The sequence below is a fragment of the Penaeus chinensis genome, chromosome 19 (genome assembly GCF_019202785.1).
Source record: "Penaeus chinensis breed Huanghai No. 1 chromosome 19, ASM1920278v2, whole genome shotgun sequence".
NCBI lineage: Eukaryota > Metazoa > Arthropoda > Malacostraca > Decapoda > Penaeidae > Penaeus > Penaeus chinensis.
Genome location: NC_061837.1, coordinates 36,730,858 through 36,746,375, shown reverse-complemented (window position 1 = coordinate 36,746,375; position 15,518 = coordinate 36,730,858). Strand labels below are relative to the sequence as shown.

The 15,518-nt window shown below is 35.7% G+C and overlaps 7 non-coding genes across 7 annotated transcripts; 6 read left to right on the top strand and 1 right to left on the bottom strand.

The window, feature by feature from the left end:
- The first annotated feature begins 920 nt into the window (after window positions 1-920).
- Trnap-cgg lies at window positions 921-992 on the top strand. The gene has a single exon. It is a non-coding gene; the product is annotated as a tRNA-Pro (tRNA).
- An 874-nt stretch (window positions 993-1,866) lies between these two features.
- Trnap-cgg lies at window positions 1,867-1,938 on the top strand. The gene has a single exon. It is a non-coding gene; the product is annotated as a tRNA-Pro (tRNA).
- Window positions 1,939-2,813: 875 nt separating this feature from the next.
- Window positions 2,814-2,885, top strand: Trnap-cgg. Its single transcript has one exon. It is a non-coding gene; the product is annotated as a tRNA-Pro (tRNA).
- A 3,225-nt stretch (window positions 2,886-6,110) lies between these two features.
- Window positions 6,111-6,182, top strand: Trnap-cgg. Its single transcript has one exon. It is a non-coding gene; the product is annotated as a tRNA-Pro (tRNA).
- Window positions 6,183-8,366: 2,184 nt separating this feature from the next.
- Trnap-cgg lies at window positions 8,367-8,438 on the top strand. Its single transcript has one exon. It is a non-coding gene; the product is annotated as a tRNA-Pro (tRNA).
- A 3,854-nt stretch (window positions 8,439-12,292) lies between these two features.
- Window positions 12,293-12,364, top strand: Trnap-cgg. The gene has a single exon. It is a non-coding gene; the product is annotated as a tRNA-Pro (tRNA).
- A 2,229-nt stretch (window positions 12,365-14,593) lies between these two features.
- On the bottom strand, window positions 14,594-14,665 carry Trnap-cgg. The gene has a single exon. It is a non-coding gene; the product is annotated as a tRNA-Pro (tRNA).
- Window positions 14,666-15,518: the final 853 nt, after the last annotated feature.

Sequence of the window (15,518 nt, the reverse complement as noted above, 5' to 3'; positions counted from 1 at the left end):
CCTCTGTCTATAACTTTTTGAATGTACATGTATTCATCAATACACACATGAATGTATGTACATGCATTCATACATACATGCATACATTAATACATACATACATACATGCATACATACATATATACATACGTACATACATGTGTACATATATATATATATATATACATGTGTATATATACATACATGCATACATACCTGTACATATATATACATATATATACATATATTTATATATATATATGTGTGTGTGTGTGTGTGTGTGTGTGTGTGTGTATCTACACATGCACTTATACATACTTGCATACATAACTGTATTCATGCATGCATACACATATACATATATACATGCATGCATACATAAATACATACATACATTCATGTGTACATATATGTACATATATATACATATATATATATATATATACATATATATAAATTGATACATACATACATATATATCCATGCATCCATACCTAAATGCATACATATTTACATATATGTACACGCGTGTATGTGTGTGTGTGTGTGTGTGTGTGTGTGTGTGTGTGTGTGTACATATACATATGTACATATAGTATACATACATATTCATACTTATACATACATATATATACATACATATAATACACACAGACACACACACACACACACACACACACACACACACATATTTATTCGAAGGCTATTCTTATACTATCGCTTTCGATGTAAAAACGATCAAGCTTGATTATGATTCAGGCTTCATAACTCTTAGTTCTTTGAAATTATGAATCGCGAGTAACTGAATACGAAGGCACCTCTCGCATGTCACACCTTTTTTTATTTTCGATTTCCTTGTTTGTTCGCTTTTACTTACCGTCCAGTTACTTTGAAAAAAAACATGTATTTGTGATTCTGCAACGGAAACTGAATGAACAAGCGGTCTGTTGGTCTAGTGGTATGATCCTCGCTTCGGGTGCGAGGGGTCCCGGGTTCAAATCCCGGACAGACCCGCTTTTGGGACCTCACACTCAAAGCCTTAGGACACAGAGAGGCAGGGGAGGGCGGGAAAGGGAAAGGGTTATTAGAGATTAGAATACTGTTTATCAAGTTTATTTTTAATCTGAATGCTGGTGATTAGATAGATAAACAGATAGATAGATCGATAGATATATAGATAGATAGATAAACAAAACAACATCAGCATTCAGTTCAAAGGCTTTATTAATAGTAATGGAATGAAACCTGACTGAATTTAGTAAGCATTAAGCTCCAGGACTTTTTTTTTTTTTTTTTTAGAAGTCAGTTGTCAGCCTTTTCAATTACACGCTTTTCAAGTAGGCCTACTTATCTGGAAGTAATACACATAAAAGCGCACAGACACAATGTTTTACGTAAATTTGCATTTACTCGTTGGATGAGAGAGAGAGAGAGAGAGAGAGAGAGAGAGAGAGAGAGAGAGAGAGAGAGAGAGAGAGAGAAAGACAGAGAGAGAGAGAGAGAAAGACAGAGAGACAGAGAGAGAGAGAGAGAGAGAGAGAGAAGCATACAATCATGTTATATATTCCGTATGATATGCTTAGTCTTAGCCATGTTGCTTCCTTCCCTTCCCTTTCTCCATTCCCTAATCTGTCTTGCACCCCCCCCCCCCTTCCTACTCGCTCTCTCCCTCCCTTCTCTTACTCTGGATATAAAGAACAAAGAAACGCCAGGCTGGGTTTAAGAGGACTTGTGTGTACACGTAAATATAGTAACCATACGAAGGCACCTCACGCATGTCACACCTTTTTTATTTTCGGTTTCCTCGTTAGTTTGCTTTTACTTATCATCCAGTTACTTTGCAAAAAATGTATTTGTGATTCTGCAGCGAAAACTGAATGAACAAGCGGTCTGTTGGTCTAGTGGTATGATCCTCGCTTCGGGTGCGAGGGGTCCCGGGTTCAAATCCCGGACAGACCCGTTTTTGGGACACTCAAAGCCTTAGGACACAGAGAGGCAGGGGAGGGCGGGAAAGGGAAAGGGTTATTAGAGATTAGAATACTGTTTATCAAGTTTTTTTTTTAATCTGAATGCTGGTGATTAGATAGATAGATATACAGATAGATAGATAGATTGATTGATAAACAAAAAAACATCAGCATTCAGGTCAAAGGCTTTATTAATAGTAATGGAATGAAACCTGACTGAATTTAGTAAGCATTAAGCTCCAGGACTTTTTTCTTTTCTTTTTTAGAAGTCAGTTGTCAGCCTTTTCAATTACATGCTTTTCAAGTAGGCCTACTTATCTGGAAGTAATACACATAAAAGCGCACAGACACAATGTTTTACGCAAATTTGCATTCACTCGTTGGATGAGAGAGAGAGAGAGAGAGAGAGAGAGAGAGAGAGAGAGAGAGAGAGAGAGAGAGAGAAAAACAGAGAGACAGACAGAGAGAGAGAGAGAGAGAGAGAGAGAGAGAGAGAGAGAGAGAGAGAGAGAGAGAAAAGCATACACTCATGTTATATATTCCGTATGATATGCTTAGTCTTAGCCATGTTGCTTCCTTCCCTTCCCTTTCTCTATTCCCTAATCTGCCTTGCCCCCCCCCCCCCCCTATTCCTACTCGCTCTCTCCCTCCCTTCTCTTACTCTGGATATAAAGAACAAAGAAACGCCAGGCTAGGTTTAAGAGGACTTGTGTGTATACGTAAATATCGTAACCATACGAAGGCACCTCACGCATGTCACACCTTTTTTATTTTCGGTTTCCTCGTTTGTTTGCTTTTACTTATCATCCAGTTACTTTGGAAAAAAAATGTATTTGTGATTCTGCAACGGAGACTGAATGAACAAGCGGTCTGTTGGTCTAGGGGTATGATCCTCGCTTCGGGTGCGAGGGGTCCCGGGTTCAAATCCCGGACAGACCCGTTTTGGGGACCTGTGACCCAAGCATTCGGATGAGTCGCAAGAAGGGAGAGGAGAACTGAGGATGACATACATATAATACACACAGTGATGATGCAGTGATAATATGAGTGACTGATTGATTAATTATTTCAAATTATCTGCCGCGTCAGCAATTAGGGCCATTAGCGGCAAATGCATTGTGTGATTAATATGTTAAAATGTTGAAAACGTTCAAAAATCTGTCTAGAAATAATGTTTTATAAGTAAAAATAAATAACCATACATATTATATTAAAATTCAAAGCATAAATATTATGATTTAAAAATATAAAGCTATTGCATAAATATTATGTATAATCAAATTTTGTTTAAGATATTAGTCTCCCATAGGAAACTAATAAGACCTATGTCACAACCCTGCCCTGATACATTGATTGATCGATCATTCAAAGTTATCTGCCGCGTTAACTGCTAAGGTCACTGTTAACTGCTTGTTAGATTGAAACGTTAAAATATTTAAAACGTTAAAATCTATCAATAAATATTATATTAAAAATCAAAGCATAAATATGATACTCTAAACGTTCTGCATAATTAACCTAATGCCGCCGGGGAAAATGAATTAAAAATGGGGAAAATGCTGTGTTCATTTCTTATAATTTTTGTGAAATGTCTCTGCACATAGATGGTTCTGCTAGTAACAGCAAAATAAGATAACGTAAACTATTTTCGTAAATCAAAGAAAAGGGTACCCGGGCAAGACAGGCAGTACTCGTAACTGGCTCATTGGTGACTTAGTGCAAGTGTAGCCATCTATGTGTAAAAACAATCAAACAAGTAACTCACAGTGGGCATGGCATACACGTACAAGTCATGCCCGTCAGCAGTGGGTTAAATTTTATTGAGTGCCCTGGTACATTTTTCCACTGTATAAAGGGGAGACAAGTACATACGTCTTTGGTCTGATAATATTGCACAATAATATCAGTGATGATACAGTGATAATAATACCAGTGATATCAATAATGATCAGTAAAGTAGGAAATATAATATAATCATTATTCATGAATAATAACAACAACAATACTAGTGATATAAGAATGATAATCATAATGATAATGATGAACCGTATTCATGTTGACAAATGTATAAATTGTGAAGATATTCAGTTTTATTCATACCTTAAATACATATGCTAATGCTATTAGACTAATAATACTGACAGTGATAAATGATGACAATATCATTTGCAATCGTAATAACAAGGATGATAATGATAATTGTAATGATGATTGTAATGTAATGATGACTATGATCAAAATGATAATGAAAGGTAATAATTTCAATATTTGTAGTAATAAAAATGATCATAATAACAACAATAATATTTATAATGATAATGATAATGATAATAACAACAATAATAATGATAATGATAATAACAGAAACAATATTACAAAGTACAATAACGTTGACGTAAGAATAGTATAAAACAATAATAATGATAATAATAATAACAGTGATAATGATGATAATATTGCAAAAAAAAGGTATAATGAGAATGGATATCTTCACGAAGCAATATATGTATTTAACTGATTTCGATTGCATCATCGTCAGAAATACATCTCTTGAAGATATTCATTTTCATTCATACTTGTTCTACATCTACTACTATGAACAGTGATAATACTTCTATTGATGATAAGGAAAATAATCATTATAATTATCAGTATGATTATGGTAATGATACTTATGATAATAATAATACCAATTATAATAATAATGGTCCTCAACATTGATGATGACCGTTATTGTTGTAATTGGTCTTACTATTAATAACAATGACAATAAAGATAATCCGAAGCCAATAATAATAATAATAATGATAATAATAATACTAATAACAATAGTAATAATAATAATAATAATAAACGTAATGATATTGCTACTATGATCAATAATATTAATAACAACATTAATGATAATAATAAGAATATATTCATAATAATAAGAAGAAGAAGAAGAAGAAGAAGAATATATTCATAATAATAATAATAATAATAACAATAAATATAATGATATTGCTACTATGATCAATAATATCAATAACAGCATTAATGATAATAATAAGAATATATTAATAATAATAACAACAACAACAACAACAACAACAACACCGCCCCGAGTTATACCAGAATCCCCTTTAAGTGACTCTCCTGTCTTATCACCCTAACTTATGCCTTGCTGTTTACTCATGTCGTTTTCAGCTGTTACATTTTGGCTGACAATGCCAATTTTTGACATGGTGTTATGTTTTGCGTTTTGATTCTCTCTCTGAGCTGGTATTATTTGTGTTGCTCGAAAAGATGATAATCACGATGATAATCTTGATGTTCATGATTATAAGAAAAGAAAGACATTAAAATCAATAGTGATGATCATGATGATGGGGATAATGATTTCTTGTGTAACATTATATTCATCCAAGGCACTAAAGGGTGTGGCTATTTCCTCTCCTTGGATATCCCCCTCTGGTGCGTGTAAAGTGCGTTAATATATGGAAAGGGACAGGGATGTTTTTCTTTGTGAGTGTTTTCCTCTCGACGTGCGTGTGCTCACGGTTCGGGCCTACCAAGAGCCTAGAACAAAATATTTTAAATTCCAATAAGGTACAAACTGCATTTCGACTTATATTTTAAGATACTCGATTGCTTCTCTGTCCTGTCGTAATTCAGAGTGATAATAAAAATAATAATAATAATATGAAGAAGAAGAAGAAGAAGAAGAAGAAGAAGAAGAAGAAGAAGAAGAAGAAGAAGAAGAAGAAGAAGAAGAAGAAGAAGAAGAAGAGAAGAACAACAACAACAACTATAACAATAATAATAATAATAATAATAATAATAATAATAATAATAATAGTGGCAATAGAATTTTCAACATTTGCTACAAAGCCATCCTCCCCTACCTCGTCCTGTTGGTTCCCTATCTTCCGTTTCTCTCCCCCTGCTCTGTTTAGTCGTTTCCATCTCCTTCCCACTCGCTTTCTCCCCACCTTCTTTAGACACAACGACTTATAGGCTGGAGAATAGGAGTGTACACGTACGTATGTTAACTATATTAAGGCAGCTTTTGCATGTAACAGTTTATGTTTTTTTTTTTTTTTCCATTTGTTTGCTACCGCTTAAGACAATTTGCCTTATCTTGACAAACAGTTGTAATTTTTCACTAAATCTTTCACTCGCGGTCTGTTGGTCTAGTGGTATGATCCTCGCTTCGGGTGCGAGGGGTCCCGGGTTCAAATCCCGGACAGACCCGCTTTTGGGACCTGCGACCCGAGCATTGGAAGGTTTGGAGATGAATAAGGGGAGAAAAGACAAAATATAGAGGCAGTGAAGGAGATATTAATCATCATAATCATAACTACAATCGGTTATAATGTTGATCGTAGTGAAAATAATAATGATAATGATTGTATTAATGCTGATGATAGCATTAGTGATGGTCCACTAATAATAATAATAGTCTTTATAATTATTGTTATCACAATAGGAACAACATGATCTTTTTCGAAAAGAAAAGTGATGAAAAGGATAATATTAGTAATGACCCAGCTGTAATGAAACTACTCATAATTATGATTTTCATAATAGGAACAATAACATGATTTTTTATATTTTGCATTTTCCTTGTTGGTGTGCGAGTGTGTTAATGTATGACAAGCGACAGTGTTGGTGTTATTCATAAGTGTTTTACTCTCCACGCACGGCTTAGTATTGAAAAGAGCCTACGACAAAATATAAAATGTAATTTGGCACAAACTGCATTTGGATTTTTTCCTTAATATATCAGGAAACAACAACATGAACTCAGATAATATATTTACACGAAATATATATCTCCAACGTAAAAATATGAACATAAATAACATTTATTTGTATGCAAGCAATACATATGACACAGAACATACTATATATACATATATATATATGTGTGTGTGTGTGTGTGTGTGTGTGTGTGTGTGTGTGTGTGTGTGTGTGTGTGTGTGTGTGTGTGTGTGTGTTGTGCTTCCTGTACGTTCGCATACATGTCTGTCTCTTACGCCTAGCTTATGCTTCTACGCGTCGCCAACAGATGGCGCAGCACAAAAAGCTCTACCTGTAGAACTGTATAGCAAATGAACGCAAATCACGCACGTAAACAAACACAATCACAGAGAGATAGAGAGAGAGAGAGAGAGAGAGAGAGAGAGAGAGAGAGAGAGAGAGAGAGAGAGAGAGAGAGAGAGAGAGAGAGAGAGAGAGAGAGAGAGAGAGAGAGAGAGAGAGAGAGAGAGAGAGAGAGAGAGACGCTGACAACCGATAGACAATATAAGAATCCATACCGAATTGCTTTCAGTGTTGCCATTCTAGCGATTTTCCCGCTAGTTTGTGAGCTATGGTTTAGCGAGAAATATTTGTAAAAGTTTAGTTTAGTTTAGTTTAGTTACATTTTATTTTTAAATCCTCTCTGGCGGGATAATAAGCTTTTACTCTCATGTTTAGCAATTTTTAAAGTTCAGTCTAAAGGTTTTGTGGAAATATTCATGGCAACACTGACTGCTTCTCTGTCTTATCATAATTCACAGTGATTAAAATAAAAATGATGATAATGCTAAAAACTACAATAAAATACATTTGCCATATAGCCATCACCATCAAGTTTCCCCCTTACCCCGTCTTGTTGCTTCCCTCCTTCCCCTACCACCCCCTACCCCTTCCCCTCAATCGTGATGGTCGCTGAAATGACAAGACAAGAATCTGCAACGTGTCCGAGACATGACTTGCTGATCACTCTGTACCTTCTTGAAATATGATGCAACCTTACAGGCTTAAAAAAATATATAAAAGCAAAAACTGTGTATCTGCTGTGTTTTTGCTGATATAATATGGACAAGTAAATCCCCATGATCATTGAAACTCTCCAGCTGCCTGAAATTCGAACTATGCAAGCACTTTCACTTTTCATATGAAGAATAATAAATGAAATGAGAAAATTGAATCAGAAATACAATTCGAAATTACTACAGCCTTGCGAAGCGTAGAGTGGTTGTATAAAAAGTATAGGTTGCAGAGTAGTCAGGTACTTTTTACATTTCATCTGAAGCTTAAGATTTGTTTGTAGTTAAAAATCATACCAGCATATGACGCAGTTTTCTAATGACTTTTTTATGTTAAATTAAGGAAGATAACTTCCCCTTTTTCCAAAATGTTGTATGTGTTTCCTAACTTCGATGATACCGTGTTTTGTAGCAACCACGAAGCAACCTCAATCAAAGTGTTCTGGCTTTCGGTATGCTACAAAAAAGGCTTATATTAAGGCACCTCTCACACGTCACAGTTTGATATTTTCAGTTTCTCCGTTTCTTTGCTTTTGTTTAAAACGTCTTTTCCTTGCTTACCATCATCCCATCACACTGACAAAAATAGTCGTATCTTTTTCGGATAACTGAGGAAACAAGCGGTCTGTTGGTCTAGTGGTATGATCCTCGCTTCGGGTGCGAGGGGTCCCGGGTTCAAATCCCGGACAGACCCGCTTTTGGGACCTCACACTCAAGCATCAAGTACGAACGGGTCGTAGTAAGGTAGGAGAGGAGAAGTTGAAGGGAAGGAAAGGCAAGAGATAGAGGCAGTGAGGGAGAGTAATAGAATAATAACCCTAAGTTTAATGATAGTCGTAATCAAATAGTAATTTTGATAGTGCTGATAGTAATAATAATGTTAGTGATGGTAATAATCATGTTTATAATTATGATTATCATAGTAAGATCATACTTGTTATTTAAAAATGCCAGTAATGATAGTAGTGTTACAGTAACAATGGTATTAATGATAATGAAAATAATATTATAGCGATTATAATATTGATCATAATCATAATCATAGTGATAATGATTATAATAATATTAATGATGATAATATTTCTAATAGTAATGATAATAATAATTATTATTATTATTGTTATGATAATGATGATAACAGTAACAATAAATAAGAACAATAACTTTGATGATATTGATAATAAAAATAATAATGTTATTACTACTAATAATAGCAATAATGGGAATAACTATAATGATGATAGAAACTGTAACAATAATGATAACAATAATAACAATAATACATTTAATAGGATACAAAAAAAAAAAAAAATAATACTATTTAGAATGATGATGATCTTTAAAGTAGCAGTAGTAGTGTTAGCAACAGAAGTAAATTAATAACATCATTACTAATAATAATAATAATGATGATGACAACAATTTTAATTATAGTCAAGATAAAGATCATAATGATATCCCAACGAAAAAGAAAACGGACATCAGCAAATGCCACCTTCCGCTATAAATCAAGAACAATCTCCCCGTAGATATATCCCCACGCCATCAATAGCATAAAAACACACTGCTGGAATTCATAAAATTCTTTGATAAAAACAAATCTTGATATTTCACGCGGGATAAAGGCTGAGCATTTCTAGTTTTAGCACCATATTTCCTCCAGGTAACGAGAGTGTAGTTCATCTCTCTCGATGCACGTAGGAAAAGAGACAGTGTTGTTCTTTGTGAGATTGTTTTCATTTCCACGTATGTGTGTGTGTGTGTGTGTGTGTGTGTGTGTGTGTGTGTGTGTGTGTGTGTGTGTGTGTGTGTGAGAGAGAGAGAGAGAGAGAGAGAGAGAGAGTGTGTGTGTGGGGGGAGAGAGAGAGAGAGAGCTGCTTCTTGTGTTGTTTCATAATTCAACGTGATTATAGTAACAATATTGATAGAAATATTAGAATGGCAATAATATGCCTGATATTTTCCACAGAGCCATCGTCATCAGGTCTCCCTTTATTCCCCTCTCACTCTCATTCCCTTTCTCTCCCTCTCATTCTCACTTCCTTTATCCCCCTCTCACTCTCACTCCCTTTATCCCCCTCTCACTCTCACTCCCTTTCCCCCCTCTCACTCTCACTCACCTCTCACTTTCATTCCTTTCCCCCCCCCCCTCTCATTCTCACTCCTTTTCTCCCCTCTCACTCTCACTCCCCTCTCACTTTCACTCCCTTCCCCCCCACCCCTCTCACTCTCACTCCCTTTCTCTCCCACTCACTCTCACTCCCTTTATCCCCCTCTCACTCTCACTCCCTTTATCCCCCACTCACTCTCACTCCCTTTATCCCCCTCTCACTCTCACTCCCTTTATCCCCCACTCACTCTCACTCCCTTTATCCCCCTCTCACTCTCACTCCTCTATATTTCACTCGGAGCACAATGACGTATAGAAACACGTCAGGCTGAAGTGTAGGCGGACATTTGCTCGTGAGTGTATATGCACGTATGTTAGCCATACCAAGGCACCTTCCACATATCACAGCTTAATATATTTTGTTTCTACGTTTGTTTGCTTTTGCATAAGACGTCGTCAAAAAGCCTTATTTATCACGCCATTACTCTGACAAAAAAAAAAAAATATATATATATATATATATATATATATATATATTTTTTTTTTTTTTTTTTTTTTTTTTTTTTTTTTTGAAAGCTAACAAGCGGGCTGTAGGAAGGTAGGAGAGGAGTGAGAGAAGACATTAGTAAAGGAGAGAGAGAATAATAATAAATATAATGATAGTCATGGATAGTGATAATAACAATAGTTGTAATGATGGTATTAATAACATTAGTGAAGATGCAGTAATAGTAATAATAGTGATTATACTTATGAATATCATATAGAGAACAATAATTTGGTTAGTATCAAAGGTATTAGTAAGAATAGTGATATCATGCAAACATAGTGCAAACATTAATAATAAAATAATGATAACAATAATAATTATAATAATGATAATGATGATAGTAGCAATAACAATGATCATGATGATAACATTGATGATAAAATCACAATAATAGACATGGTAAAGACAATAATAATAATCCAGTGAAAGTGAATACGGATGCCGGAAAAAAGTGGCGCAGCTGGATTAACAATACTGCAATAATACATATAATATTGCAATAAAATATTCAACGTTTGCCACATAGCCAACAGGTTCTCCCTCCCTTCTCTTTTCCTCCCCCTACTTTGTTCTATTGTCTTCTTCCTCTTCTCTCTCCCTCCCCTTCCCATCCCTCCCTCTCCCCGTCCCCCTTTCCACTCCCACTCCCTTTCTCCCCTACTGCTCCCACTCCCTCTCTCTCTTTCCCCCTCCCCCTCTCATTCTCTTTCTCCTCTCGTCCTCTCATTCCTTTCCCCTTTCCCTCTCCAACTCCCTCTCTCCCATCCCGCCTCCCACTCCCCTTCTCCCTCCCCTACTCGCTGCCTCTCTCCTCTCTCCCTCTCATTCCCTTTCCCCCTTCCAACTCCAACAAATATCTCTATTCTGATAAAAAAAAAGAAAAAAAAAACATATAGAAGGATAGATAAATAGATAGATAGATATATATAGATATAACAAATGGTCTGTTGGTCTAGTGGTCTGATCCTTTCTTCGAGTGCGAGGGGTCCCAGGTTCAAATGATATTATTGTTGATGCTAACAGTAATGATACCAATCATAATAATAGTCATGATAGAAATAATAATAATAATTCGGGTTAAGTAAAAATAGACATCAGCAAATGCCACCTTCCGCCATAAATCAAGAGCGATCTCCCCGCAGATATATTCCTACCCCATCAGTAGCATAAAAACACACATCTGGAATTCATAAAATTCTTAAATAAAAGAGCATGATATTTCACGCGGGATGAAGGCTGAGCATTTCTAGTTTTAGCATTATATTCACGCGAGGCAGCGAGGGTGTAGCTTATCTCTTCTCTCGGTGCACGATGTTTTGTTAATTTATGAAGAGACAGCGTTGTTTTTTATCAGAGTGGCTTCCTCTCAACGTGTGCGGGGAGAGAGCGGTTAACTAGTAATTTTCACATCTTCCCCTCCCACTCCCTTTTTATTTAGCCCCTCCCATCAGGTGGCGTGCAGAGGGGGGGGGGGGGGGGCGAAGGAACGATGGCCCCAGGCATCCAAATAGGAGGGGGGTAGCACCCAATGAGAGAGGGACATGAGATAGTGATAATGATGGTGTTAGTTTATATCTAAATCGAATAAAGTGTTTATTTCATGTTTCATCTGTTTATATATTAAAAATAACTCCCTTTCTCATAACCTTATAGCTGAGGTTTTATAATCCCTTCCTTCCTTTTACTCTCAGCACAACGGCGTGTAGCAGCAGGTGTAGGCGGACATATGCTCGTGAGTGTACACCATATTAAGGCACAAGAGCTTATGAATTTTGCTTTTTCCCCTTATTTACTCTTACTTAAGACGTTTTCGACTTAATTGTCATTCCAATACTATTGTCATTCCAATATATATTTGCAATGTTCCAACAAAAGTGAGTTAAGAAATGGTCTGTTGGTCTAGTGGTATGATCCTCGCTTCGGGTGCGAGGGGTCCCGGGTTCAAATCCCGGACAGACCCGCTTTTGGGACCTGCGACCTAGGGATTCGTGTACGGACGGGGCGCAGGGAAGGAGGAGAGGAGCGAGGGAAGGAAAGGTAAAAGGTAGAGGCAGTGAAGGAGAAAGAGGGTATAATAATCATAATGTTAAATATAGTCAAAATTGATGATAACGTTCATAGCGATGAATATTATAGTGATAATGATAACAGTGGTAATTATGATAACGATAGGTGTAATACTGCAGTAATGATAACAGTGATTATAATTACGATTATCATAAGAATAGTGATATGATTTTTATCAGAGATAATGACAATAATAATATATATCATTATAACAATGATAACAATATTAAAGAATATAATCAGAATAATTATATTAATTATGATTATGATAATGACCATGATCAAAATGAAAATGATAATGGATATCATGATTATAATGTTGATAATGATGATAATGATAAAATTATAATGATAATGATAAAATGTATATGGACATTAATTGTAATAATAGTAACAATAATTATTATAACAGGAATGCTATTAATAATGATAGTAATAATAATATCAATGTCAATAATGGCAAGAATAATAATAAAATATATGGATATGATAATGATAGAAACAATTAAAAAAATATATATATCAAAAGCGATAGCAGTAATGTACTAGTAATGGACGTAATAATGATGCAAACAACAATAAAAAAAAAACAAAAAAAGCACACAGTTGGAGTACGTAAAATTCTTAAAAAAAAAAATGCTGATATTTCACGTGGGATGAAGGCTGAGCATTTCTAGTTTTAGCATTATATTCCCCCAAGGCAGCGAGGGTGTAGCTTATCTCCTCTCTCGGTGCACGACCTGTGTGTGTGTGTGTGTGTGTGTGTGTGTGTGTGTGTGTGTGTGTGTGTGTGTAAATGCGTGTGTGTGTGTGTGTGTGTCTGTGTGCACATGGCATTCAGATATGTCTGTTGTTTAATATCGTTTGTCAGTGTCTTTGTTTTCCTAATTCTTTTAAACAGAATACACGATAAAACCGTTATCTTAATATTCATTTGCGTCAGCTACAAATAAACAGTAATTAATTAGTAGTCAGCGCCGGAAATTTACCTAATTAACGAGCGGAACAAGGTCGCCAAATTATTTATTTTGCTTGGATACTTACAACCCCTTGGGTACATGGGGCCGGCTTTGCTAAATAATATCTATGTTCCAAAGTAGGAATACGCTCATATCTATGTGTGTGTGTGTTTGCATGTGTGTTTTCAACATATATGTATACATATATACAGTATATGTCTGAATGTGTTTGTATTTATGTATACAGATAAATATATAGATTTGAATGTGTGTGTGTGTGTGTGTGTGTGTGTGTGTGTGTGCGTGTGTGTGTGTGTGTGTGTGTGTGTGTGTGTGTGTGTGTGTGTGTGTGTGTGTGTGTGTGTGTGTGTGTGTGTGTGTTTATGTGTATATACATATATACACATATGTGTGTGTGTGTATACATACATGTCTTGTGTGTCATTTTTTCACATCTATTTTTCTCGTCCCACACCATGCTCCCTTTTTATATGTTTGTCTATGACTAACATCTAGTCCTACAAGTGTTATCTATCCTGCAAGACATCAAATATCTCCAAAATAACCTCCTGCGTCCTTGACACAAACACACACTCGTAGATATACGAAAAGGAAAAAATAATGTTTTAGTGTAAAGAGGTTCCTTGAGTCCCTATGCACGTTCTGTCAAAGTGTCTCTCATCAATTAATCAGTCAATTTCACTTTCTCTCTTTCTCTCTCTTTCTATCTATCTATCTATCTGTCTGTCTGTCTGTCTGTCTGTCTATCTATCTATCTATCTATCTATCTCTCTATCTGCATCTATCTATCTTTCTATCTATCTATCTATCTATTTATCTATCTATCTATCTATCTATCTATCTCTCTCTCTCTCTCTCTCTCTCTCTCTCTCTCTCTCTCTCTCTCTCTCTCTCTCTCTCTCTCTCTCTCTCTCTCTCTCTTTCTCCTCCCTCTAACTCTTTTCTTCTCTTTGTCTCTATCTCTCTTTCTGTTCCCCGCTCTCCTTCTCACTGTTTTCTCAATTTCCATCATCCCTCCCTGTAGCTTTCTCTCTTTAACCTCACCCCTTCGCGCCCATCCCTCTTCCCCTTCTTTACCAAACAAACGCACACTCCATTCCCTCTCTGTCCCTCCAAAGGATTAGCAAAATAAAAAAAACCCGGGGCCTGTCCGGGATTTGAACCCGGGACCCCTCGCACCCGAAGCAAGGATCATACCACTAGACCAACAGGCCTTAATACTACCGAGTTTTCGATTCTTTTAGACTCATCAGAAGTGAGCAACAGCAGCCCTTGGCGATGTAATAATAACTCAATTAATCATTTAGATTACGGCCGGGAGTAAGCAAATGACGTTTTGGCAGCTGTTCTAGATCATGCCTTACCAAATCATTATTTTTTTTCCCCCTTCTAGAGAATTGCAAACCAAATTTCATAGGCAAGTTAAATTTGAGGTATCATCAATCATAGGTAATCTATCTCTCCCTTTCTCTGCACTGACAAAGTAAATAACATCGGTAAATTAATTGTCTTTCTGGAATCATTTGATATTTATAGGTTTTTGCTCGGACCTTGTTTGTATTAAAATTTCAAGTTACTTTTATTTTGTGCTCTCGCTAACAAAGGTTGTTCAAATGTTTACTGGGACAAAAGGAATCCTTGACATATATCATTAATCATTTGATTTATATGCAGAATCATTCATTTAGAGTTTAGTGATTATTTTCAAAACGCAAATGAAAAATATGATGAAACTGCAATAGAAAAGAAGGTAGTTTCGAACTTATAAATTGATGTAATATTTGTAGAGAGATACATGCTCGAAAGTTTGGAAAAAACAGTAGAAATTTCAAACGTTTTCTGCTAGAGAATCTTAATCCTAGAAACAACTGATACAGATCTACGTTTCTGTTTGTATTTTGATCTGCCTGTATGTGTGTGTATGTGTGTGTATATATATATATATATATACAGTATATTTTAATTTACACACACACACACACACTCACACACACATATATCACGCAAGAATCCTGACACCACCAACTCACTAAGTCACGTGTCATATATGATATATATATATAACAA